We start from the raw sequence: 25,481 nt of genomic DNA, 5'->3' as shown, positions 1-25,481 counted from the left end.
TTCTAGAAAATTTTATAATATAGATTTTATAGCATATCAATTGCGACAAAGTCTTGCCTCATACAACTTGGTCCAGTACAACAAGGAATGTTAGCCACAAACGTAGACTTTACTAGTACAGTTTGAAGTACTTACTACAAGTCTGTACTTCCAAAGTGCGTAATGAAATTTTATAGATATTATACCCAGTGATGTTTCATTACAACTTGATCATTAATATTGCAAATATTATAAAACACAATAAATTTTCGATGCTAAGTTACTTTTGAATCTGAATTCTAATATTTGCAAGAAATAAAAGCAGCTGCTATTCAGAGCATATGCATTATTATTCAGAGTTCGATATAAAGAAATATCAGTGGCGTGACCCCCTAACAACTGGAATTACACCGGGTCGCCTATTACTCTTGCCACTAATCGATAAACGTGACGTGATGAAAAGTATGGCTAAGGTAAACTAATTACCACCGAGGGGTTTCATCCAATCATAATACCTAACGCACGCTTCACACAGTCACCGTTTACTCAACCGCTGCTTTAAGCTAGTCTCCAGATACAAAAAAATCACATTACGCCACTGATTCGAAAAAGAAAAATGTGCTTAATTAAATGATCACTGTTCTATTATTATCACCTTCTACTTATATCTAAAAACCAAAACACTATCACAACCAAATCGTCCACCTGTCCCAAAAAACGCGAATTAAAAAAAGCAAGTCCATGTCAACTCCTCGCAGTCTTAAGTATGAATTATGCCGCTCGGTGTATTCGTTAAGGGGCGGATCCATTCATTCTTTTTGTCCGCCAGCAGTTAAGGAGGTCCACCCAGTGGGGGTTTCCCCCTGAACTTGCCTCGAGAATATTTTTTTTCTCCACTCGACGACGCTGGAAATCGACACACTTGGCGGTAGTTTGTTCCGCTACAGCAGTGATAGTTCGAGTGAGTCTAGCTTCGGATTTTTTAATCTGTAGCTTTTTTATACGGTTCGATGTTTTATAGCCGTTTGCGGAGTACGTTATATACTTCTGTAAGTATATGATATTTTTATAAGCGTGAAATAATTTGTTAGGTAAATGTCAGTGGCCTGGAGTAAATATTCTTTGGGCAACCCAGAGAGTAAGAGAAGCGTGTGTTAAGTTTAACTTCGGATGCAACACATCGCAGTTAGTGTCTTTTGAAACATTTGTTGACGTCAGTTGAAAAAATGTAGGCAATTCAATGTGTGTGTGGGAATCGAATTGTTACGGTGCCAAGCCACTAGTAGATATTGTAACGCTGAGTCGCGTTGCTCCGAAGACGAAGGGCTACGGATTAGCCCGAAACATGTCGAGCTAAACTCGATTTAAGAACGTGAGTTATCCGGGTCATTATATTTAATATTTAATAACAATAAAAACGTTTATTTCAGACTACATGACTCCATAATTTCCTAAAATTAAAATAACACACAGAATAAGTTAATTAAAATGAATCAATTACCTACTTAAAATGAAAATCATCATCAAAAAGAACATAAAAAAAATTAAGATCAGTTAAAAATTAAAATCAAATCAATATCAGAAACAAAAATAATAATTGTAGTATTTAGGAGACGATCTTAAATAATAACACAGGCTGGCCTGTCAAGAGTAACTGATTTTATTAAAACAATAGATCTACCCTCATCTTCTGATTCCTTGAGTACCCTACTATCTAGTTACTACGACATCTCCCTTTTCTTATTTTAATTATATAAACAAATTTAAGGAATTATATCTAAACAGCAAACAGTTGCACACGTTGCCACTTTTATTTTCTTATACTAGTATCTACCCGTCTATTTACCCATCACCAAATAACAACTAACAAGGCTGTGAGAATTTCTCCAAAATAATCTTATAAGAGTAAAAATTACATTTACGATATCGAGAAAGATAAAAAAAATGGACCACTTACTTAACCTAATTTTATACATTTTAAAATTTGATAGAAATGCCTAGTAGAATCAGACTAAGTACATGTTAAAATCGATCTGGCAAACGTACAACGCGGCCGCTTCGAGTCACATACGGCGCGATTGGTCGCTGTGTCGCCGTTGGCACATGCACCACTACGGGATCTTCCGTGGGCGCGGACTCGACGCGGGCGGCGTTGTCAATGAACCAGGCTGCCCCGAATAGGTTGGTTCCTGGTCCATGGATAGTGGTTCGTATCGGTTAAGATCCTTTCTGGTAAACCCAGTATGGTTGACTAATTTCATGATATGACTTCTATTACGTCTAATAATACTACCGTTGTGCACTTTCAACAAGTATGTTCGCCCACCCAAAACTTTCAGTATACGCGCTTTTATCCATAGCGAGCCATCACGTACGCGAATTTCTTCTCCTGGCAGCAATGGAGGTAATGATCGGGTGCCCTTATCGTAATGACTTTTCATGCGATCGATTCTGTCCACTCTCTCACGTCTCACCTGACTCACTTTAGGTGTAAGCGGCACTAACAGCTGCTGACTCACCGGTAGTCTAGTATTTAACGCCCTGCCCATTAACAACTGTGCCGGTGAATAACTTTCCCCAGTTATAGGCGTGTTCCTTAAATTCAGTAAAGCTAACTGCCATTCAGTACCGTCTTCACTAGCTTTCTTGAGCAATCTCTTAACAGTCTGGATATTTCTCTCTGCTAATCCGTTAGACCTGGGATATACTGGCGAGCTGGTGTCATGAGTGAACTCCCACTGACTCGCAAATTCCTTAAATTCCGCCGACGTGAACTGCGTAGCGTTATCGGTCACCATTCTCTTGGTATTCCGAACCTCGAGAACATGTTTTTCATTTTTACAATGACCGTAGCACTATGCAGATTAGGTAATGTAACTACCTCTACAAACTTAGAGTAATAATCCACTACTAAGAGGTAATGAACAACACTTGCCACGGCAGCGCGGGCACGGCGTGCGGCTGCAGCGGCTCGCGCGGCGGCGCGGCGCGGTGTCGCGCGCACGTCTCGCAGCGCGCCACCAGCTGTTCTATCTCCGCGCCCATGCCCGGCCACCAAATCGCGTCTCGAGCACGTCTTTTACTCTTTTCAATTCCTAGATGACCCTCATGGACACGTTCTAAAACTTCTTTACGAAGTGCTATTGGAATAACTATTTTATAGTTTCGAAATAAAATACCGTTAATGACATGTAACTCATCTCTCATCGGCCAAAATGCACGCGCTTCTATTTTAACGAGCTTTTTATCTCGCGGCCACCCATTGAAGTAATAATTACAGACACAAGACAATGTACTATCTTTCATGGTTTCTGCTTTGATGTGCTGTAACTTTTCGGGTGTAGCGTTTAAACTATTATATAACGCATTAACGTGAATGACTACATCATCACAGATCTCGGTGTCCTCCCCACGGTCGACTGCAGCACGCGATAATGCGTCCGCTATAAACATTAATTTTCCCGGTTTATATATAATTCGTAAACAATACGACTGCAATCTGAGCAACATACGCTGCAACCTCGCAGGAGTTTCATTCAATGACTTTTTAAATATAGCCTCCAGCGGTTTATGGTCACTCTCGACTGTAACCTGGTCATGGCCATAAACGTACTGGTGGAACCTTACGCACCCAAATACTATCGCCAGCAACTCCTTCTCAATCTGAGCCCAGCGGCGCTCCGTGGGCGTGAGCGTGCGCGCCGCGTAGGCCACAGGCCGCCCGCCCTGCAGCAGCACGGCGCCCAGCCCCGCGCCGCTCGCGTCCACAGACAGCGTCACCGGCTCGCGCGGCGAGTAGAATCTTAACACTGGTGCCGCGTTATTGACACCTTTAACTGCTCGAATGCGTCTTCGTGAATTTTACACCAGTCGAATAGCACATCTTTCTTCAGCAGTTCTCTTAGAGGCGACGCAATGTTTGGATAGTTTGGAATGAACCTGGACAAATAATTGGTAATACCTAAGAAGCGCTCGAGTTCTTTTTTCTCAGTCGGTTTAGGTATTTTCATAATTGCATCAACCCTTTTTGGGTCTGGCCGAATTCCGCGTTTACTAAGTACATGTCCTAAGAAGTTCACTTCCTCTACCCCAAATAAGCATTTTTCTTTATTAAATTTCACCCCGTTGTTTCGAGCACGCTTCATGACCTCCTCTAACCGACGGTCGTGCTCGGCCCTAGTAGTGCCCCAGACCAGGACGTCGTCTGAGTAAACTTCCACCCCCGGCATGGAAAATATTTTATACATCTCATGATGGAATATTTCAGGCGCGCAATTGATGCCAAATGGCATTCGCAAAAACCGATATCTCCCGAATGGCGTCGCAAATGTAGTGAGTTTGGAACTATTTTCGTCTAATTTCAACATCCAGAAACCGTTTTTAGCATCCAGCTTCGAGAAATATCGGGCTCCTGAAAGACTGCTCGTGATCTCCTCTAGTGTAGGCAGCGGAAAGTGACAGCGGCGTACGGCTTTATTTAAATGAAATGGATCTAAACAGATACGAATTTTTTTATTCGATTTCTCAACTATAACAATATTAGAAACCCAGTTAGTGGGCAATTCTTCCTTAACAATAATATTTAGCTTTTCCATGTTTTCAAGTTCCTCTTTCAAACGAGGTTGCATTTTAATTGGTATTTTCCTAGACGCATTTACAGTAGGCGATACACTTTCATCGATTGATATTTTTGTTATTGAAGGTAAACAACCTATACCCTCAAACAAGGTTTCATCAAACTTAAATGGCTTTTCTGATATTTCACAGATACGACTAATTAAATGTAATTGTTTACACGCATTTAAGCTTAAAAGATTATTGCAAGCCACGTTTAATACATAAACTTTTTGCTTTGTTATGCGACTTTTATACGATAATAAAGGTTCAAAAAATCCGACAACGGGTAGTTTCGCTTTACTTATTTCACGCAACACTATTTTATCGTTCTTTAACACACTCATTTGAAATCCCGCCTCTTTAAACGCGCGCAATGAAATTACAGACGCATCTGCTCCGCTATCTAACTTAAACCTTATTCCCACATTATCTACAGTTACAGTTTCATACCAAGGCTCACAGCCTCCGTCGTTGTCTAATGCATCTAAATGTAAATCACTCAAAAATAACTCACTCTCTTCGCAGCCCCGTCCATAATACTCCTCTTCAAAGTCCTCCACAGCCTCGCCGATCGGCCTCGACCTACATAACTTCGCGAAATGACCTACATTGTCACACCTATAGCACTGCACATTGCGCGCCAGCACCTGCCTCCGGAGCCGTGCCTGCGGCCGCAGTTAGCACAAGCGTTGTCATCGGGCCGCGGGTCGCGGCGCAAGGGCCGGGCGCCCCGGGCTCCTCGCGCGGCACTGCGTCCCCGCGGCGCCCACGGCGCTCGCGGCGCGCGGGCCACCTGGTCGAGCGCACGCGCCGGCGGCGAAGCCGTTCGGCCGCCGCACGCCCCCGCCTGTCGGCCGGCGCTCTCAGCCGCTCGACACCACTTTACCGCCTCGTCCAATGTCAATTCTTGTTTCGCTAGCAATCTTTCTCGCATACTCATGTCCTTGAGCCCTCTAATTATTTGAGTAAGAATCAAACTATTACGCAATTCGCCAAACTCGCAAGACTTACTTTTAATTTTCAAGTTGCTTAAAAATTTATCAAATCCATCCTCTCGTTGGTGCGTCTCAAAAATTCGTGTCTTTCAAAGTTGACATTGCGAGCGGGATCACAATGTTTAACGAATTTTTTAACTAACTCCTCATAATTACTTTTAAGCGAATCACTGACATCCAATTCTTCAAGAATTTCTCGACCGTATTTTCCGATAATGTGTAGAAATAATGCACACTTCTCGAATGATGGTGCGTTTTGTTTACTGGACGCAATCAAATAATAGTCAAAGGCCGATTTCCATTCTCGCCAATTGCACGACAAGTTGCCGTCTTCCGCCATGGCCGCCGGTTGTTGCAAGTGCAACGCCGAACTCGTCCCCGCGACCGGCGCCGGTCCGCCGGGAGTTACCTTCTCACTTTGATCGGGCATGATTTTACACTTGATGTAACACTTTGACACAACCACAAATAACACCAGCCACACCTGACACCATGTAGTATTTAGGAGACGATCTTAAATAATACACACAGGCTGGCCTGTCAAGAGTAACTGATTTATTAAAACAATAGATCTACCCTCATCTTCTGATTCCTTGAGTACCCTACTATCTAGTTACTACGACAATAATAATAAAATAAAAACAAAACTCAAACCATGACAATAATCATTAAGTATCCATCATTAAAATATTAGGTACCTATCTATAACATAACAGGTACAGTACATTACGTAGGTACAGACTTATAACACAAAATTAAATGAATAGTAATAATTATTATTTTTATTCATTTATTCATTTATTGTTAACATTTTAGAAAACTGAAATAATTCGTGTGTAAGCTGACATTTGCCCCACTTCCGTGGTCGAATTGACTTGAAGTTGGTAAGCTTATACTACAATGTAAGACAGTTAGCAAAAAGCTCGTTTTAAAAATATTCTGTTTTTATCGATATCGTCGTCCCATCCCTACGTCGAAAGGCGGTAATGAACTGAATTCCGCCCTGCGAGCCGTCCGCGTCTTGCAGTTTCTTGAGGTGCATCTTTATGAGGCTTAATGCAGTTGCACTGCATAATGTGAGGTTTGCTTCTTAAGGAGCTTGCGGAATCATCAGCATCATCATTTCAGCCTGCATACATTGCAGACTATACATTACTAAGCATGTACGAGAGAATTTCGGCCGTAATTCCCACTCGGACCCAATACGGATTGGGGACTTCACACACACAGTGTGTGCAGGTTCCTTTACCATAAAGCTAAATTTCAAATGTAATTTGGCACATAATGAAAATCTCAGAATTGCAAACCCGGGCTAGAACCCACGATCCTCTCCTTAATTAAGAGGCCATAGGACCACTAGGCTGGCACAGCTTTTTATATGTATTTGAATATTTGCCTTTAACTAGGGAGTTGGACATAGTTAAAATGTTGTCTTCTTCGAAACCCACTTATTGCGAGACTCTACCAGACTTGTCATTGTGGCGATATTTGGAGAAAGCCTTATATGTCCAGCAGTGGACGTCTTTCGGTTGACGATGATGACGATTTGTTAGAGTTAGACGTATACATATAGACTACCCATTACTGGTAGACGTCTTATCCAACGCGGAATCATATTCGCTAAGCGTTAGCGATCAAACGCCTAATTTGAAGTTGCAAAGGTAAGTGTTACTGTTAGCACAGAAAAGTTAGTAAACAGCCAATCCAATTATTCCAGAAACAGTCCGGTTCGAGTTCACATCCGTATTTATAAATACAGTGTGGGAAAGTCCCTTTTTTAAGCAAAATGTACATACGTAGAGTAGGGTCATTTTAAATAGTTACTGATAGAAAAAATATGATATTCCGATTTTTCTTATTGTTTGTGCTATAAGAGATATTTTTATAGCAGAAAAATTCTAGGACAACCGAAAGTACTCCTTGTTTTTTGATTCGGGCAAATTTTATGGAAACATATTTTTTAATGGCTGTATGTTTTGATTGCATTGATTTTGATTTGATTTTTTCAGTGCTTCAATGGGTAGGAGATTTGAGTATTTGTTATTAACTTCAGCTTAATATCTCCACGTGTTCCTAAAAAAAAGGGTAAAGGTAAGGGTAGAAAAGGGGTCTCAACAAGCGGACAACCAAGTGATATGAATGTGACCTTAAAATACTAAACAAGCTTTTATTTTCGAAAGTAGCCATGCTGATTTAACCTGTGTTCAGAGATCGCGTGGTAGGATAAAATGTTCTTATCTACTGCACTTATATTCCACAAGAGTTTAGTGTTTTGATCACGGAAAATGCGTTCTAACTACACTCGAGTCCCTTTAATATCAGAAAAAGACTATGTAGTTTAGGATATCCTATGCTAGGGCGCCCACAAGGTCACCCAAATTACATTTGCATTCCAAATTTGAAGTCGATGCCATTAACCTTTGAAGAGTTCCGTCCTGTGGAGACGATCCTGACCGGACTACCAGGATGTCACTACCAGATTATTGTATTGTCACGCACTTTACATAAGTATACCAAATTTCAAGTCAATCCAACTACTGGAAGTTGGTCGAATTTAACTTGCAAGATTTGATTACACACAGACAGACAGACAGACAACGGGACAGGTGAAACCAAATAAAAGCTTGTAATGAAAAGGTTGTTAAGAGTTTTGTTATTGTTACCTAATCATGTAATAACGTCTGAATCGATTTTGATTACATTTGGTACAGAGATATACGTCCCGAAGAAAGATAGGATGATTTTTGTTCTAGAATATTGCATACGCGGGATACCGACACACAAATACTTTGCAGACAAAGTCGTGGGTAATTGCTAGTATAATATATTACAATAATTATAGGTAAACGTCTGATTAACTAAACGGCAATTGCAATAATAAAAACAGGAAATTTTCATGGGCATAAAATAATGATTAACCGATATTTATAAAGTCCATCTTTTCATGAGAATATATGTGGTTAACACAATACAGTACACGTTTTTTAACCAACAATGACGTAATATAACTTAATTTAAACTATTTGTGGTTTGTGCTTTTATTATAGTCATCATCATCATCAGAGCCTCCTCTCAGAATGAAAGATCCCACGTGGGCCAGTTGCAGATTGGAAATTTCACACACACCATAAAATTTCTTCGCTGGTGTGTGCAGGTTTCTTCACGATCTTTTCCTTAGCCGTAAAGTGGTAAATCTCGAAAGTAATTTCGTTGATTAATTCCGAAAAACTCAAAAGTGCGAGCCCGGGCTTGAAACCATGACCCTCTGCTTGAGAGGTAAGCAACTTGTCACCTGTATCCAAATTTCCCACAACTCTTGATGTCGACTTTTCTCCCTCAACGGTTAGGGTTGGTCGTAACTTCATTTGGCTTGTTGAATGTTCCCTTCCAGTTAACAGAAATCAAAAATAACACAAATAATCTTCGAGCTATGTCGGTATGTCGCTAAAAACACAAACGTACCCAATCCTACCGCCATATCATCTAAGAAGCCGGTTTTATCATAACATTATGCAAGTTTCTTACCCCCCAGCTAGGTTAAAGTTAACTCAAGTTAGTCAAAGTTGGTCGCTTAGATTAAAAGGGACGATTGTCTTGGGCGAGACTTGGATATTAGTGTAGTTGTTTATTTACGTCATTTAAGTCGGACCCTTGAAGTTAGACATTTACGTAGACGATATTGTAGGAGACAGAATTGGTGCGGGGAACTTAGGGAAAGATTGTTCGTTAAAGACATGATTGACGGTAGAATAAAAAAAATATATACAGACTTATGACATATACTTTGCCAGTGGCTTTACATGCGTAAACCATTAGTCCCTGCAGTTATATTGAATTCCTATGGGAATCTCCAAAAAATACATCGTGGATTTTTTTAACGTTGTTAACGTGAAGAGTAAAAAGAGGCAAAGAGAACCTTTGCATTTAGGTTTAATATTAGTTAGAATAAGGAATAGTTAGGATAATTATTATTATATTAGAATGGATATGGAAGCATGGTGGTATGGAAAGTATACAGTGGATAGAGATATTGCTCGCTTAATAATTGGGAAACACGATGTTGAGTCACAGTTCCGTGGAACCAACTACTACATCGTAAGTCTCAACTAACGATAGGATAGTGACACTTACAAAACACTTAACACTTCAATTAAAATATGGGTCAATTAATTAGTGAGTTGCGTCAAAGATGGCGGATGTGGCAAAGGTTAAATCCATATCGGGACATCCTCTCGCGCTTCCTACTTAGCGCGCTAATTGCGGCGCAAGCGCAAGTGTTTAATTATCTTGGATAAATTTGGCGGCTAGGTTAGGACGACTCATTGTAACGTAGCGTTTGAGTTTGCTCTCGTATTTCGGCACGGTTTCTACTGTTAGTTTTCTATGAAAGTTTTATCGGAATTATAATAATGCTAAATATATTTTTTTGGCATTTTTTTTTACTTTAAAAAAATTTATACTTAGGTTACTACACTTTTTTATCTGTACTTACATTATTCTTTACATTACACATACCTGTACCAAACTAGTCCAATCTAATGACTAAAAGTTGATGAAATTCGGCTGCCAAAATTTGATTTAAGAAACAATCAAACACCTATACATATTATTCTGACAATGTTAAACTGAGCTGAAACTAAATCGAGATTTATTTATTTTACTAAGTCCGTCTTGCAGGAAAAAATAAATCTAGATTTAGTCGTTAAACACGGCTTAAGCTTGACAGCTCCATACATTTTGACACTACTAAACTGAGCCTAACGCAAACTCGAGATTTATGTGTTTCCAGCAAGTAGCCATAACAAGTGGTCATTACATAATCTACAGGTAAACTTTTAGTTTCCAATAGAGACGGCATTATTTCGACCCCGTGTCAAAAATAACATTTTTAAGAATACTACAAAGCTTACGCTTCCTGCAAATTTTTAAAACAACTCCTTTACTTTAACGACGTACCTGCTCATTTAAGATTATCTCTACATTTATAAATAAATGCCAAAACATAAATAGAACGAGTTAGTGTCACAACAGCGTAAACTAGTTCGCTTGTTCTTGCCTTAATTACTCATTAAGGATATTTCCTTTTTACCAATTAATGCGCGGGCCACTGTTTACATTTACATATATCTATATTTTGATCGAACAAAAAGACCTATATTATGTCTGAGGGAACTTTATTATCATTACTAGCTTTTACCCGCGGCTTCGCTCGCGTTAACCATTAACATTTCAAAGAAGCAAGCAATCAAGGAAGCATGTAGTTATGCAAGGAATAGTGCAAGCAAGCATGCATTCAAAGCTGCATTCAAGCATGCAAGCAAGCATGTAATTTTGCAAGAAATAGTGCTAGTAGTAAACATGCATTCGAGCATGCAAGCAACCATGCATTCAAGCATGCAAGCAACCATGCATTCAAGCATGCAAGCAAGCATGCAAGCAAGCATGCAAGCAAGCATGCATTCAAGCATGCAAGCAAGCATGCAAGCAAGCATGCAAGCAAGCATGCAAGCAAGCATGCAAGCAAGCATGCAAGCAAGCGTGTAAGTAAGCATGCAAGTCAGCATGCAAGCAAGCATGCATTCAAGCATGCAAGCAAGCATGCAAGCAAGCATGCAAGCAAGCATGCAAGCAAACATGCATTCAAGCATGCAAGCAAGCGTGCAAGCAAGCGTGCAAGCAAGCGTGCAAGCAAGCGTGCAAGCAAGCGTGCAAGCAAGCATGCAAGCATGTAATTATGTAAGGAATGTTGCAAGCTCTGGTGCAAGCAAGCATGCATTCAAATCTGCATTCAAGCATGAAAGCAAGCAAGCATGCAAGCAAGCAAGCATGCAAGCAAGCATGCAAGCAAGCATGCAAGCAAGCAAACAAACATGCAAGCAGGCATGCAAGCAGGCAAACAAATATGCAAGCAGGCATGCAAGCATGCAAGCAAGCAAACAAACATGCAAGCAGGCATGCAAGCAGGCATGCAAGCAGGCAAACAAATATGCAAGCAGACATGCAAGCAGGCATGCAAGTGAGCATGCAAGTGAGCATGTAAGCAAGCATGTAATTATGCAAGGAATAGTGCAAGCAAGCATGCATTCGAGCATGCACTCAAGCATGCAAGCAAGCATAAAATTTTGCAAGAAATAGTGCTAGTAGTAAGCATGCATTCAAGCCTGCATTCAATCATGCAATGCAAGCAAGCATGCAAGCAAGCATGCAAGCAAGCTTGGAAGCAATCGTGTAAGCGAGCATGTGATTATGCAAGAAATGGTGCAGCAAGCAAGCAAGCATGCTTTTTAACACATTATTAAAAAAACGTTTTGTGTAATGTGCATTCATAGTCTATGTAGAGAGTCAGCTCAGCGGTTAGAATACAAAAACAAACTTTTGGTCATACCTTGGGAATGGCAATTTTTTTCGGGATAAAAAATATCCTATTATTTATTCTGGACCTCTAGTATGACGTATGCAAAATTTCATAGGAATCGGTGCAGTAGTTACGGCGTGAAAGCGTAACAAACAAACAAACAAACTCACTTTCCCCTTTATAATAGTAATAAGGAAAGGATGTTCAGCTATCTACATACCAAATTTCAGGGCTCTAAGCCCAGCGGTTATTAGTTCAAGATTTTATCCCTATCCCGTGGGATAAAAAGTAGCCTATGTGTTATTTCAAACGTCCAGCTACCTACTTATCAAATTTCATGACTCTAAGCCCAGCGGTTGATATTTCGAGATTTTATCCCTATCCCGTGGGAATATCGGGATAAAAAGTAGCCTATGTTTTATTCCAGATGTTCAGCTATCTACATACCAAATTTCATCCAAATCCGTCCAGCCGTTTCAGCGTGAAAGAGTAACAAACATACTCACTCACTCACTCACTCACTCACTCACAAACTTTCGCATTTATAATATTAGTAGGATTTCTAGGGTCAAGTATGTTGACGCTTTTATTTGAATACGAGATTTTTTCAAAGTTGTGACGAAATGTATGTTAGTTAGATGACTGTATCTTTTTTAGGGTTCCGTACCCAAAGGGTAAAACGGAAACCCTATTACTAAGACTTTGCTGTCCCTCTGTCCGTCCGTCTGTCACCAGGCTGTATCTCATGAACCGTGATAGTTAGACAGTTGAAATTTTCACAGATTATGTATAACTATGGCCGCTTTAACAACAAATACTAACAACAGAATAAAGTTAATATTTAAGGGGGTTCCCATACAACAAGCGTGATTTTTTGACGTTTTTTGCTAATGTCTAATGAATGTTAATGTGTCACGCTGCTGGGCAAAAACCTCCCTATTTTCTTCCAGTCGTCTCTATTTTTGACCAAATCGTACAATAAAAACTTATCTTTTGTTAAAATTGCAATGCATCTAGCATTATCTCAAATCGAAAGAAGTACAGTTGCCATCAGACATTTCTGAGCGGCCCAGGTGCTCAAAAATATCAGCACATGCACTCATTATTAATAGATAGCGAGCGGACTGCAAAATTTCGTACCTACTTGATAACGCGATATAATGTACTCGTACAATCCTACTTAAATGCGAAAGTTTGTGTGTGTGTCTGTATGTTTGTTACTCCTTCACGCTAAAACGGCTGGACGGATTTGGATGAAATTTGGTATGTAGATAGCTGGACATCTGGAATAACATATAGGCTACTTTGATCCCGATATTCCCACGGGATAGGGATAAAATCTCAAAATAATAACCGTTGGGCTTAAGAGTCGCGAAGTTCGCCATAGTGGCTTTTAATGCAATGTCAATGAAAACCACGATAATAATTTTCGGGAATTCCCACGGGAATTTTGTAAAATACCGGAATTTAAACTCAACTGCTGTATCTAAAGATTTACGCATGCGAAGTCGCGGGTAAACTCTAGTGGTTTCATTAGGTATCATCATGGGTTCATGTTTCGATATTATTGATCACCTTGGCTGTTCCGAAATATGTGATGGCGATTGTACAACATGGTGTCCCCGTTACTGATAGTGTTTTATTTATTTCTCAATAAAAAAAGCATTACAGTTAAAACACCAATGCGCTGTAAAATTCAAATTATACAAAAAAAGTACACAAAAAGACATAAGACACAAAAATCAATTACCTACATACGAAAAAAATCGAATTAGGGATTTATTTGGAAGTTAATTTAGTCTGGTAGTTGGAAACAGTTTTAAATACTCGTGCTGCGTCATCGGTTGGTGTGAACGTGCCTTTACGGAGCGATGTTGTTAGTGTTATGTGCTACCCTGCATTAGACATTGACAATAAAAATGACGATAAAAATGCGGGTAGTTGTGCGCCGGTGTTAGCTTCGTCGGGCAGTCGCGCGAGCAGAGCGGTGGCGCGTAGTGTGCGTGCGTTGTGGCAGCGTTCGCGTGCTCTTGAGAAGAAGGGCTTCGTAGCCCGAAACAGTCGAGCTAAACTCGGTTTAAGACGTGAGTTATCCGTTACAATATCATTTAATATGAGTGAGTCTCACGGTAGTTTCATGTTCAAAAAGTTAATTTAGTTATAAAGGTATGAGTCCTAATTCAGTCGATATTCTGTCAGATATATAGTACTTACTCCAGTCGAGCTATAAACGAAGCTCTTCACCGTTCCTTTTGGTATCGTTGCAAAATCTAGGCTAAAAATACCTAGATAATAAGACGTCCTTGACATGACCCGACCGGTTGGCCAACTAATCGGCCGACAAGTAACGGCTTCCGTCGACAAATTCATATAAATTAACTAAGCTAGGTGCGACGCGAACTCATTCGGTTTTTCAAAGAAAATTTATGCGCGGGAGCAATTCAGCTTGTTAAGGTTTGTTGAAACAATTGTTTCTTCAAGAGATGCTTGGTGGACAAAGGGATTGAAAGAAGAACATAAGTAGTGCTATTTAAGTTGAATTTAATTAGTTTAAGCTGTTAAAATAAATTAGGTACAGGTTACATTGTTGTAGATTTTTTTTTGACATTCATAAGTGCTTGTTATAGCCTAAATTGAATATAGATATTTTGGCTTTACCTTTTATCGCTATACTGCGTGAATTGTGCGATTACTTATCTGTGTGGCAAATTTTATAAGAACCGATTTAAACTTCATTACGTGAAGTTTTACTAGACCTTCAAGCATCCATAGATGCTTAGATGCATTTGTAATATTGTTGTCACCTACATAACATAAATATTTGGATGAATAATGTAATTTTAAAACACCTTTTAAATACATTTAATAAGCCAAACGGTTACGTAAGACTTACATCAATAATAACAACATTTAAATTAGACGGAAATTGAATAACAACTTTAAAATAATTATGCAGTTTCAAACCACAATAAACGGTTCCACCACAATGCTTCTTTTAAGTTACCTACTGCAAAGTGAGCATTCTAAGCTCTTTATCGGATAAATCGTCCGACTTATCGTCTTACAAGTTGGGCGACCGTAAGCCGGCAGACAACACAGATATTGCCAGATATTACACTTAGCAACAACTGCTATTAAAACTGCAGTGGAATTTGCACCGTTCCATATGCATGCGAGCGAGGGTCATATATAACCTGGGGACACACGGGCTTAAACAATATCTGTGGAATATATAGGAAGAATTAAACACCAATTGACCTAGTCTTAAACTAAGCAGAACTTGTAGGTTCTATGAGACCGATAGGAACCGAAAAACGATATAATAAGAATGGACGTTTTTATCCTTTGAATCAATCAAGAAATCATTTCCGTTTAGCATCGATGTAGTTTTTTGGTCCTTCCGCTATGGGCACACGTTTTTAAGTAAAATTAACTGTACCTACTCGCCAATGATATCTAGGTAATCTTTTTGAAAATCCGACGAAAAAAGAGGGGTGTGACGCCAATATCTATTTCTGTTTGTCTGTGGCATCGTAGCTCTCAAATAGGTGGACCAATTTTGATACGGTTTTTATACGTGAAAGCGAGTTTCTTTGCTATATTTAAAAATTGCTTCAGCCGTGTTACTGAGAGAGTCAACTTTGAAATGACAATGTCAGTGCGTTTTCAACTTTTAGAAAGAAAGAAGACATTTGTTCACATTCACAAAGACAAACAAACACAACAAAATGAAAACAAAAAAACAGCAAACACAAATAAACAAATAACACAGATAAAAAGTAGCCTATGTCACTCTCTGGCCCATAAACCATTTTCATCCCAAAAATCACGTTGATCAACCGCTCCGTTTCAACGTGAAAGACGGACAAACATACAAACACACACACTTTCGCATTTATAATATTAGTATGGATAGGTAGTAAAGTTATTTTTACGATAGTTTTTACTTCAATTATACCTTCAGAATAGTGCGTTTGTTTAAATAAATTGTGAAAATATTTTTCCAAACATGTGTCTCGTGTTTGGAGAAGATATAAAGACAATATCTGGTCTATTTTGGCCGTCGGCCAGAAGTCTTTTTGGCCTCAAGATGTCGTTGAAACTCCGTTTATATTCTGTAGCGTAACTAAAGTATTCGAACTGTTGGAACTTGTGTTAGATCTTGCCAAAGTCCCGTAATCATTATCATCAGCTTATATATAGCAATCCTATAGCTTTCTCAACTAGCTTAGTGAAGTTTACTGAAGCTATTTGGGATGCACCAAAAAAAAGATAACCTATAGTTTATATTTTATTTTTGGAAAGAATAGGATATTTTAAGATACCATTTTCATTGATTTACAATTTGGATTAGTATTTAATTTTTTATATTTTTTTTACGAAATACGCTGGATGACGTCACAGTGAGACAGCCATCGTCCATTGCCTAGGAAAATTCAGGTCGTACATAACATAATATTTATGTGGCATTACAATTTGACAATAATTCAAGCACGGCATGCTTCATGGACCCTACCTAAATGAATCATGACAAGTAGTTTTATTTATTTCTCTTCTTTTAGCTTCGATTATTCCTATGTTTGTTTAATGGTGTGATAGTAAATAGATTTTTTTATAAAAATCTGATATTTAAATTCTTTTGTATTTACATTTAACGACGTAATTTAATAATTTAATTTGTAAAAATACATTGGAAATACTCGTATACATTTCGGACTTTACGATAAATGACAACTGTTGAAAGCCGGGCTTTTTTATTATAAGCAACATTTCAAACTGTCAATTTGCTTAAGAATGTAGACCTGCTTTATAACTGCCTTTGTGACGGGACACCTTACTTAAATTTTGTTTATTTAATTCAGTTTATCACATTATTGGAATCGGATTTCTGAAAACGCTTCACAAAGCCTATTTCTCCAAATGGTTTTCGATGTTGTCAAAAATTGGGACCCCATTTGGGAAAGCAAGATAAATACGAAGTTTTCTGAAAATACAATGGAAAAACATTAAATTTATTCACTAGATCTGTACCTACCACTTACCTCATAGGGACTCAGCTGCACAAAATTTGGCCCACTCTACATACAAAATTACCTATTACTGCATAAGGTTGAGGGTCAGATTTTTTGCCGCTCAGTATAATATTTACTTATTAGGTTTTTTTTTCAACTGGGAAGCCGCAACTTTACATCGGAGCGCCGCAGCTACTTGCCGACCCTGACATATCATATTTTATGGCTCAGTTAGTTTTTAATACTCTTCCTCAAGACCGGCCAAACCAAAGTCCGCGGGCCAGAAAATGGCCCACCAAGGCATTTGAATTTGCCCGCGAACTCGTTGAACGACCAGCCGGCTAATATTGCGACAAATTCTAGTAGTTAGGTACAAAAAAGTGCCTCACACATTAAGTATGTTGTTCAAATCTGTGACATTCCACACGTAATAAACACATGTTAAAAAGAAACAAATGAGTCGAGTATCGCAGGTTGGGGGACCAATTGAGCCATTAAGGGTTCCGCAAGGAGCGGAACCGCCTGCTCAATTGGACGGTTAACGAGGAAACAATCTTGCACGCGCACCGCTTGCCGACGGGACTCTAGTCAATCTCTACGGTTAGGTACGGGACCCACGAGCGAGAGCAAAAGATAAAGCAAACCTTGGCGTACCGGTGGTATTAGTAATTCGGTGATACTGCATTATTATTTTACGTTGAGCTCACACTAGAAAAAGGCAGGCAATTAAATCGCTCCAACCGATTGCAAGCGTCAAAAATTACAGCTGCCATATATATTGTATAGCTTGCATTTCTTCATAGTGAGATCTGTGTAAGATAATAAAGCAGTGTCACCGAATTACAAAGTATCACCAGTAAGCCAAGGTTTGCCCTACTTACTTTGCCTAAGTGCATAATATATATTTAAAGGACATCATTTTTTTTCTACACGTTCTATTTAGACCGCCATTATAATTAATTCAACGACAATGTTTTGGCGTGCTTGTGCGTGTATTTCTTACTCCTGCACTCTAACGGCTATGTAGCTTTTGGATGAAATTTGGTATGCAGATAGCTGGATATCAGAATTAACACATAAGCTACTTTTTATCTAGTTTTCATCCCAAAATCTTAACCAACATTAAATTTTGCACCGGTTTTCGCCCACAATGAAGACCACCATTTTGGGACTTCCAATGTAAATTTAGTAAAATCCCAGTTTAAATTCCCAATTTTCATCTCAATTGCACTTCTAGATAGGTACTCGATTTTTGTCAAAAAATTTTTACTCAACAATATTTTTATGTACGGAACCAGGTAAAAAAAACTGCAATCCAGCTGCACCTGATTATAAATGTTTTCCGAGGGTTCAAGGCCGATGACCACTGCTTACGCATAAAGGTATAAGTGCTACATGCAGACTCAACCACAAAAACAGGATTAAATCGCTTAAAAACATCTTTTTAGTTATTTTCCTGTCTAAAATCAAGGTGTTTTTATATAGGTATACCTACTAGCTTTTGCCCGCGAGTTTGCCTGCGAAGAATTCTTTAATCGCTGTCGTCTAAAACCATGCGATTTTCTGGAATAAAAAGTATCCTACGTGTTTCATCATCCCAGCCTATATACGTCCCACTGCTGGGCACAGGCCTCCTCTCAGAAAAAGAGGGCTTGGGCCATAGTTCCCACGCAGGCCCAGTGCGGATTGGGAACTTCACACGCACCATTGAATTGCTTTGCATTTGAAATTTACCACGAGCTATGCGGTGAAGGAAAACATCGTGAGGAAACCTGCACAAACCTGCGAAGCAATCCTACGTGTTTATCCAGGTTAAATTATGAATTATTTGTGTGCCTTTTCCAATTCCGTTGAGCCATTTTTGTTTGGCGGATGAATAAACATTCAAACAAACAACAGAACTATCGCATTTGTAAAGGATTATACATACAACACTAGGAAAAATGTATATTTTTCTTTTCTTTTCCATATCTTATTTATGTTTTTAATTTTGCATGCACGTTTTGGCGCTGTTATAATTGTATCATAGTAGCTGATGGCGTCCAGCTGGTTTTACTAAGTAACTTAGTTTTTATAATTCACTCTCGTAGACACCCAAGTTACGGGGTCAGCCTAGTTTAGGGTTTAGAATAATTCGTTTGTAAAAACTTCTTATTTAAATAAACTATATTTAGTATATTTATTATAAATTTTCACGCTTATGCGGCTGGACGGATTTAAATGTGATTTGGAACGTAGATAATTAGATCTCTAAAATAACACATAGGTTACTTTTTATCCCGATATTCCCACGGAACCTGATTGTACGCTTGCAAAAATCCCAAAATCTCAACCGCTAGGTCTAGCCTAAAGACCTACTTCAACTAACCTACTATGTTCCAGAAAACCGTAAGAAAATACAATGAGCAAAATTATTGGTTTGGGAGAAAATCTAGAGTTGGGAAATAAAACAGTTTGGCAAATGTAACATTTGGGAATATTTTTTCTGCAAAAAAACTGACCCTTACTGATCTTAACTTTGTCCTCAGCCTTTCTGTGGCTTTTTATACTTCCTAATTTCATATCCTTTTTTCACATTTTTGGCCTTTTTGACAATTTCCATTGCTATTTTACGGTGGTACATATACCTATTGTATGAGTACTCGTATTTTGTGTACTTATGTATTTATTTATATATTACATTTGCATTTATTTTATTAGGTGTAGGTATTATTGTTTTTTTGTTTCACCTGTGTTTTTGTTTCCGTCATCTATTTAAACACGAGTAAGTATAAAGTTCCTGTACTCAAATGGTTGTCTGGAAGAGATCGCTTTTAAGCGATAAGACCTGAATTTTGTGTCCATATACATTTTTTGTACCGTTTTGTGGTGCGCAATAAAGAATATTTCTATTGTCTTAAATGTCATCTCATGTGTCCCCGGCTTTCATTGTTCGAGAGGAAGAACCAATTTGTAGTCCGTCAGATATGGAAGTGTAAGTACAAGAGTTAATGGGTTGGGGATGTTTTGACTGTCCTCTAGGATGTGGCCATTTGGGCAATTGAGTCGCATTAGATGTTTAGACTTTGGGACGTGAACCCTTCGTAGATTTGTAGGAAAATGCGACGGACACAGATTTTAAAATAGGACAGACCCATCTTGTCCTACAGAAGGCCATTCGGTCAGAAAGTTCTCGAATGGAGACCGCAGACCGGCAAGCGCAGTGTAAAACGTCCGCCAATGAGGTAGACCTGGACGAGGATGGCCTTGTTAAAACCGCGGGTCTATTGAAGTCGCTGAAGAAGTCGTTGAAGTATGGATTGAAGCCGCTTCCAACCGAAGCAATTTGAGGTCTATGGGGCATGCATGTCCAACAGTGGACGTCCTACGGCAGATATTAAATGATATTGTAACGGATAACTCACGTCTTAAATCGAGTTTAGCTCGACATGTTTCCGTAACTACTAGTAGACGGGTGACTAACGAAACTATATTTACGTCGCTACCTACACTGTCCGTCTGTCTGTCTATTAGTTATAGGGTCGTATCGGTTATATCTCAGGCACTATTTCTGTCAAAATCATCATTCAATTTATGTCAAAATCATGTCGAACGATATACATAATATATGACTGCAATTGACTTAAAAAAGAGAACGTGATTGAAAAATAGTGTATTGTTGTAGTAAATAATCTTATTTTTTTTTCTATATAATTATTTCATTTTCATTGCATTCCCTTTAAAGTTCACTATCCACATATGTAGCGAAAATGATATCTTTACATCTACAGATGTAAGAGGCGCGTACCTATTCGTATATAGTGATACTTGACCATTATCATACATTAATATATACCATCATTAAAATTTCTACACATTTTTATAAAAAAAAATATTAATCGTAGTTTGATAAGTCTTATCCGTCTTATTTATTTATTTATTTTTAATTCGACTGGTTGGCAAACGAGCAAGTGGGTCTCCTGATGATAAGAGATCACCACCGCCCATAAACATCTGCAAAACCCCTGGTATTGCAGATGCGTTGCCAACCTAGAGGCCTAAGATGGGATACCTCAAGTGCCAGTAATTTCACCGGCTGTCTTACTCTTCACGCCGCAACACAACAGTGCAAGCACTGCTGCTTCACGGCAGGTAGCAATCCGGGCGGACCTTGCACAAGGTCCTACCACCTGCACCTGTCTTATGCTTTCATCACCATATTGCATCCATCAATCACCCTTTAGTAATAAGAGAGTGTTTAGATCATTTTCAGCACCACGACCTCTCGTCCACTTTGCTGCTGCCTATACCTAGTCCCATGGTTGGGCAGAGGCCTCTCTTCGAAATGGCTATCCTATCGAGTCATTTTTTTACCACAGATTATCGACAAAACGTTAAACAAATAAATAACTTTTAACTGGTGTCAGTTTACTACTTAATTGCAATCTCGTTACCAATAAAAAGCTGTTTATAAAGGACACCCGACCCTGAACAAACAAACACTTTAGTGGCAATATAAATAAAAATAAAACTAACGACTGATAATATACTATTCATAAACATTATCTGCGAAGGTTTGAACTAAAAAAAGTTTCTTTGGTTTAATTCCCTAACGACTCGGTTAAAGTTGAACTCGGGCGGAAACGTGACTAACTGAGATAAAGCAGAATGTTTTCCTTCATAACAATAGCTGTTTCTCTCTGATAAGAAACTAACAGATGTGGTATTGAGTTGTTGTCACTTTATGGAACAAGTGACAAGCGCCTGACGACATCGTGAGAATTGCTGGCAACCCGTGGATGCAAGTGGCGAGCTGTCGTTCATTGTGGCGTTCTAAGGGGGAGGCCTTTGTTCAGCAGTGGACGTCTTCCGGCTGATGATGATGACGACAAGTGCCAGAAGACCCTTGCTGAGCGGCCCGTCAGCTGGACCTCTCTCCGGTAAGCTGTAAAAGCCAACAGTCCGTTCGAAAAAAAATCACCAGAAGAATAGATCAGCACAAAATTACAGGAGGTTTAAAATAGCCTGAATGGCTTCGAGAAGAGTATGGTACGGCCATGCCTTTGTTTTTCTCGACTTGGCGGGGGCACTGTCGTGCCCCGAGATAAGTTACTTGTAAAAATTACATGGAACTTACAGTTTATTAATATAGACCTCCGCATTAAACAATCAATTATGTAAATGGAGATTGATTAACTTTTTGGGAGTTAGACCAAGTGCTGGCCAGACTAAACACACAGTGCAATTATGCTCCTTAAGCTAACACTAGACTGATTACTGTATACCCAGTCATGAAAAAAAAAATTGTATTGTATAACTCTTTATTGTACGTAAATCACATGAAAATATTAGTTAACAAGAGAAAGAGATGTAAAAGGCGAACTTCACCCTTACAGGGATCTCTTCCGGTTAACTCAGTTAAATGAGAGTCTTTTACTTCCTGTACAAGTCATCGAATTATCGGCCAAATTAAAACAGTTTCGACCTTTTATTTTATCGCATAGTAAACCCGCTGCAGCTTATGCCTTAGCCCACACAAGCAATATTAAATTGTAACCAGATATATTTTATCATTTTTCTGTGCAGGACAGACAAACGATAAGACCGACGTGTTTCGCAACTTTATGTTAGCCATATTGAAATGCATTAATTACAATCCAGAAATTAGAATTTAATATGTTCACGAGATGATAAAAAAAATATGTTGTAACTTGAATAGATTTATCTAAACTGAATCAAACAGGCGCGTTTAGTAACATAATGTTGTGTTGACAATGTAGTTAAGTACCTACGTAAAAAATGACTCATTGACTGACAGACAGAGAACACACAGCCTAATCTATAAATATAAAAGAGTAAATTGATTGAATAGAGTGAGTGACTGATAGACCGAAATTATAGACATAAAATTAAGGAGGTTTGCACCGAATTCCCACCGTATAGGGAGTTAGTATTTTTTAGTTCAGGGGCAAAATGTCGGGCACAAGCTAGTGTTAAATATGAGAATAAAAATCATTATTAACTGTCCAACGCTCAGCTGTAGTCCGTGGACAGGTCCAGCTGAAATTTTACTAAGCTTCATTTGTGATGTAAATTTTGATATCAAACTATAAAAATATGTCGCTACTTAAAGACATTTCAGGTCACTTGTCAGAAACGCGACAACTCAAAACACCTTGTTCTATTAACCTACGTATACTGCCTATAGTGTAGGTATTTGTTTAGCAAATAGCATGCCGTGTCAGCACTAAGCAAGTATCTAGTCCGCTGTAATTATAAGTCGTAGCGTGGTCGCATGACGGCGATGTCGTGGGCAATATTGGCCATATGTCCTGCGATAGCAGATAATGACGGCTAATAAGTGCCTGTCTTCCATCGTTGGACGTAGTGATGTACCAGCAGGAAGGGGAATATCGATAGTTTCACGTGCGATATGGCGACGCGCAGTGAGATGTATTCGCTGCGATAAAGCTTGATAAAAGGGTGATTACGTGTTTTTTTTAAGTCAATTTTCTAAGTAAAAAAAAGGGATTAGAATCATCCTGATCAAATAAAGTAATAATGTTTCTGAAATGAATGCATAACAAATAAAGGAAATATTTAGCGACCAAAAAAGTGGTGAATAATTTCAAACGAAACTCAATTTAGTTATTTGTCCATCTATTTTCAACCTCGTTTTATTTTATAGAGGCAATCAAACTGTGTGTTCAAATAAAGCTGAAATAGAACACATTTCTATGTAAAAAAAAATGGAATCAATTTAGCAATCAACTCCCAATCATCGTTTTAGAACTGTTATTCCCAGCATTGTCGTTTCTTAAAAAAATAGTCTCAAAACTATGTTAAATGAGTATGACTTCTTGTGAAATTAGAAGTTAGTTTGAAACAGGTGCTCAAACCTGTTTTGATACAAAAGTAGTACATACACGAGCTGTAGTGAAACAAAACCTTGTAAGAAGGTTCCGTCCTGTACAGATTCAGTTGCTTCAACTCTATAGTACAAGCCTGGGTGGTTTTAACGTGGCCCACCACGGCATTTGAATTTTCCCGCCAATGCGTTGATCAGTCAGCCTTTCTTTCTGTATAATTTTAAAAGTTAAGTACTTATAACAGCGGCCGACGCCATCTCAGACTTAAACAAACTTATAACACCCCTCTTTTTCGTCGGGGGTTAAAAAAGCCCACCAAGAAAATCTATAGACCAGCCTTGGTGCCTTATTGATATCGATATACACGAAGTCCTCGCCCATCCCTAAGCGATCTTATCTCCGGTTTTTATTCTGGCGATACTCGTAGATAAGCTGAAATGTTCTTTTTCATAGAACCATAATGGCTTCGGAGGCACGCTATCCGATGCCCATAACTTATGCATACTGATTGCTTAGCTTCACCCTTTACCGGCGGGTTTTTGTTGGTATTATTGATTTAGGTGTAATGAAGCTGTCAAAGTTGTTAAACACTCCCACAACACGGGGTCGAACCGGTGACACCAGATTTTCGGAAAACTTTGTCATTTCAATCATAAAACAATAGTTAAAAAAAACACCTTTATCCCTGAAAACGAGGATATTTTTTTAATCACAGCACTACAAAAAAACTGTCACGATGTCCCCAATGTTAACTATTTCTATACCAAGTTTCATTTAAATCGGTTAAGCGATTTAAGCATGAACAAACAACTGAGCTATTTTCGCATTTATAATATTAGTAAGGAAGGGTAAGGATATCTTCTTACTAAACTTACTTCTTACTTATATTATAAACGCGAAAGTTTGTATGGATGGACATTTGTTTGGATGTATGTTCGTTACTCTTTCACGCAAAAACTCCTGAACGGATTTGAATAAAATTTGGCACACAGGTAATTATATACTCTGGATTAACATCCCATTCCATTTTTTATCCCGATATTCCCACGGGATAGGGATAAAATCTCGAAATAATAACAGCTGGGTTTAGAATCATAAAATTTGGTATGTAGGTAGCTGGGCATCTGGAATAACACATAAGCTACTTTTTATCCCGTTATTCTCACAGGAAAGGGATATAAAATCTTGAAATTTTAATAGCTGGGTTTAGAGCATTGAAATTTTGGATAGTTGTTCTTGACACAACCTCAATAAAGACCACGATGTAAATTTTGGGAATCCCCAGAGGAATTTTGCAAAACCCCGAAATTTCAATTGTAACTACTAGATCGAATAGTTTAGGCGTGCGAAGCCGCGGGTAAACTCTAGTTTGTAAATACAACGCAATAAGTGCCTTAATTTGTTCAATTAGCACAATGCACAAGGCTGATTCTCCCGAATCAGCCAGTTATTTACATTTAACTTACACCTGTCATCCAAGTGAAGTGTTTTTTTTTTCGTGAGTCCTAGCGTACTTTCTAAAGACCAAATAAATTGAGAGAATAACTGCCAAAAATGTACTATGTAAAGTAAAAATTATTCAATGAAAGACTTTAATCATACTTACTTGAATAATTTCCAAAATTGCGAATTTTATGACTCGATTTCATCTAGATCTTAAATACTCATACAGTCA

At 38.6% G+C, this 25,481-nt stretch overlaps 1 protein-coding gene across 4 annotated transcripts in view; it reads left to right on the top strand.

Moving 5' to 3' along the window:
• pros (homeobox protein prospero) overlaps nt 1-25,481 on the top strand; it is a 233,701-nt gene that overhangs the window by 154,489 nt on the left and 53,731 nt on the right. The window lies entirely within an intron of this gene.

This window comes from Choristoneura fumiferana, chromosome 11, assembly GCF_025370935.1.
Source record: "Choristoneura fumiferana chromosome 11, NRCan_CFum_1, whole genome shotgun sequence".
NCBI classification, from domain to species: Eukaryota; Metazoa; Arthropoda; class Insecta; order Lepidoptera; family Tortricidae; genus Choristoneura; species Choristoneura fumiferana.
The sequence above is the reverse complement of the archived record's forward strand: the minus strand, read 5'-3'. Positions and strand labels throughout refer to the sequence as shown.